The sequence below is a fragment of the Acomys russatus genome, chromosome 24 (genome assembly GCF_903995435.1).
Source record: "Acomys russatus chromosome 24, mAcoRus1.1, whole genome shotgun sequence".
Lineage (NCBI taxonomy): Eukaryota > Metazoa > Chordata > Mammalia > Rodentia > Muridae > Acomys > Acomys russatus.
The window spans coordinates 41,198,617-41,202,601 of NC_067160.1; the positions used below are offsets into that span (position 1 = coordinate 41,198,617).

Below are 3,985 nucleotides of genomic sequence, written 5' to 3' on the forward strand. Positions count from 1 at the left end.
AAGGACAATATAGGTGGTAATCTTTAAACCCCTACCCAGATTTAGCGAATGGTCAGAACATTCTCCACAGTTGAGTGGAGAGTGGGATATGACTTTCTCATGTACTCTGGTGCCTCACATTTGACCATGTTCCCTGGAGGGGGAGACCTGGTGCCACTCAGAGGAAGGACACCAGGTTACCAAGAAGAGACTTGATACCCTATGAGCATATACAGGGGGAGGTAATCCCCCTCAGGAATAGTCATAGGGGAGGAGAATAAGGGGAAAATGGGAGGGAGGGAAGAATGGGAGGATACAAGGGATAGGATAATCATTGAGATGTAACAAGAATAAATTAATAAAAAAAAGAAATATATATTACTATTATTATAACTCCTCCCACGACTGGGCAATCTCTCCTTGTGCTGTGCTGGATAGCTTTTATGTTAACTTGACACACTGAAATCACCTGGGAAGAGAAAAATCTCAATTAAGAAAATGGCCCTTATTCACCGCTGATGCTTGCCTTGTCACCTGCATTCCCACTGCCACCCCACCAAAATGCTTTGACTCCCCACAGTCCTTTCACAGATGAGACCAGTGTCTTGGGCACCGGTTCCTCATCTCATCTGGGCCTATGCCAAAGGTGTAAAATTTGGTATGGATGCTCAAGCCTTAATGCTTCAAGGTGTGGACCTTTTAGCCAATGCTGTACCTGTCACCATGGGGCCAAAGGGAAGAATGGTGATTATTGAACAGTGTTGGGGAAGTCTGAAAGTAACAAAAGATAGGGTCATTATAGCAAAGGCAATTGGGTTAAAGGATCTATACCAAATATTGGAGCTAAACTGGTTCAGGACATTGCCAATAACACAAATGAACAGGCTGGGATGGCACTATCACTGCTACTGTTCTGGCACAGTGTATTGGCCAGGAAGGCTTTGAGAAGATCGACGAAGGGGCTCACCCAGTGGAAATCTGGAGAGGTATGGTGTTGGCTGTTGATGATGTAATTGCTGAATTTAAAAAACAATCTAAACCTGTGACAACCCCTGAATAAATTGCTCAGGTGGCTACAATTTCTGAAAATGGAGACAAGGACACAGGAAACACCATTTCTGATGCAATGAAAAAGGTTGGAAGAAACGGCGTCATCTCAGTGAAGGATGGAAAAACCCTGAATGATGAGTTAGAAAGTATCGGAGGCATGAAATTTGATAGAGGATATATTTTTCCATATTTTATTAATACAACAAAAGGTCAAATATGTGAGTTCCAAGATGCCTATGTTCTGTGGGGTGAAAATAAAATTTCTAATGTCCAGTCCAATGTACCTGCTCTGGAAATTTCCAGTGTCATTGGATGCCCTTGGTCACAATTGCTGGAGGTGCTGATAGAGAAGTCCTGAGCACACTGGTTTTGAATCGGCTAAAAGTTGGTCTTCGGGTTGTAGCAACCAAAGCTCCAGGGAAGAACCAGCTTAAAGACATGGCTAGGGCCAGTGGTAGCGTAGTATTTGGAGAAGAGGAGTTGAATCTAAATCTTAAAGATGTTAAAGGTCATGACTTAGGAAGAGTTGGAGAGAACATTGTCACCAAAGGTGATGCCATGCTTTTGAAAGGAAAAGGTGGACAAAGCTCTAAAAGAAAAACGCATTCAAGAAATCACCGAGCAGCTGGACATCACAGCTAGTGAATATGAAAGGAAAAAGCTGGTTAAGTGACTTGCTAAATTTTCAGATGGATTATCTGGGCTGAAGGTTAGAGGAACAAATGAGGAGGAACTTGAGAAGAAAGAGTTGCTGATGCTCTCAATACTACATAGAGCAGCTGTTGGAGAAGGCATTGCTCTAGGAGGGGGGCTGTGCTCTGCTTTGGTGCATCCCAGCCTGCTAATGAAGATCAGAAAATAAGTATAGGAATTATTAAAAGACCACTCAAAGCTCCTGCAGCTAAGAACACAGGTGTTGAAGGATCTTCAATAGTTGAGAAAACTCTGCAGAGCTCCTCAGAAGTTGGTTATGATGCTCCGCTCAGAGATTCTGTGAATATGGTGGAAGGGGGAATCATTGGTCCAACAGAGGCTGGAAGAACTGCTTGATAACTATAGTGGAAGCTGTAGTGACAGAAATCCCTAAAGAAGAGAAGGACCTTGGACTGGGCACAATTGGGTGGAAAGGGAAGGGGCTGGGGAGTTGGCACATTCTAACTCCTTGAATAGTGCTTTGTCCTTATCAATTAATTGTGACAGGAAACTCCAGGCAGGTTCCTCGCCGCTAACTTCAGAGACGTCACCTGAAGAAAATGACTGAAGAGAAGGCTGGCTGATCACTGTAACCATTAGTTACTGTTTCCCACTGGCAATATATAATGGTTTACTGATGTCATTGTTTATGCCTACAGATAATTTATTTTGTATTTTTGAATAAAAACATTTGCACAATCCTGATACTGGGTGCAAAATACATACGCCCATGTCCTGCTTTCAACTCAAATTATCAAGGCATTTTTTACTGTTCTGTTACAGTCAGAATTGTAGCAGTTTGTCACCATATGAGATATCCAGAAGCAGCCTTCCTGTGGAGAGTGAGAATAATTGTGTACAAAGTAGAGCTGTATCCAATTATGTGACAACCTTTGTGTAATAAAATTTTGTTTAAATTTAAAAACAAAACAAAACTAAACTAAAACAGGAAATGTCTCCATAAGACTGGCTTGTAGACAAACCTTTAGAGCATTTTCTTAATTAATGGTTGGTAGGAGAGAGGAAAGCCATTGTGGGTGGTACCATTCCTAGGCTGATGGTCATGGGTTCTATAAGAAAGCAGGCTGAACAAACCATGAAGAGCAAGTAAATAAGCAACACCCCACCATGGCATCTGTATCAACTCTTGCCTGGAGGTTCCAGCTCTGCTTTTGTTTCTGTCCTTACTTCCTTTGATGATAGACTAAAATGTGGAAAAATAAGCCAAATAAACCATTTTCTCTCCAATTTTCTTTTGGTCATGGTTTTTATCATAGCAACAGTAATCTTTGCTAAGACACCCTCTCAATTTTATGTTCTTTTACTTATTTATGTATTTATTCTATCATCATCATCATCATCATCATCATCATCATCACAAGTCTCCTGCATTCAGTTAGTGCTGATGATATATGAATGAGAATGGAGCAATTAATGAGGTATAGACAATCTACTGCTTGCTACAGCCCCTAAGGCAAAAGAGTCCTTCTTCTTCATCAGCAATCAGCAGCTAACAGCTCTTTAGCTAGGCTTGAGCCTGTAAGGACTCCTCCCTAAGTCATGTTAATTTCAACTAGCTTGATTGTGTTCAAGTCAGCACAGCTGCTGTGAGTTTATGTGTGCATCAGACACGGTCCAGCCAGAGGACAGCATTTTCCAGCTCTCCTCCCCATCCTCTAGCTCCTGCATTCTTTGTGCTCACTCTTCTGAGATATTCCCTGAGCCTCGATTAGGGGAGGTTGGTGAGGATGTCTTTCTTCTATTGCCAAACATATTCTCACCATAACCTCTTATTCTTACCAATTGGAACAGTTGTTAGTTTCTGCATTAACCACTATCCACTCAAAAATAAACTGTTGCTTCCCCTCTTAAGGGTGAAAGAGGCACAGAACTACTGATATGTGAATATAAATATTAAGAAGTCGATTTGGAAAACATGTCTTAGTAGACAAAAACACTTGCTCTTGCAGAGGACCTGGATTCAGTTTACAATACCACATGTTGTCTCAGAATCATCTATAACTGCACTTCCAGGGCATCAGACACGCTCTTGCCGTTTCTGCAGGTCTCAGGTACATTCACAGTGCACATTCATACATGTAGAGAAAATAAACACACAACAAGACAAAATAAATTCTCATTTATTGGGGGGGGGTGACAACATGATCATTTACTAAACTCTGAAAATCAGTTTTCCCTTCAGGTCCATGATCTCCTCAGTAACGAACTTTTGACCAGGTTTCAGTACCATGCATGAAATCCC

General features: G+C 41.6%; 1 pseudogene; it reads left to right on the forward strand.

The window, feature by feature from the left end:
- Positions 1-540: 540 nt before the first annotated feature.
- Positions 541-2,195, forward strand: LOC127206979 (60 kDa heat shock protein, mitochondrial-like; annotated as a pseudogene).
- Positions 2,196-3,985: the final 1,790 nt, after the last annotated feature.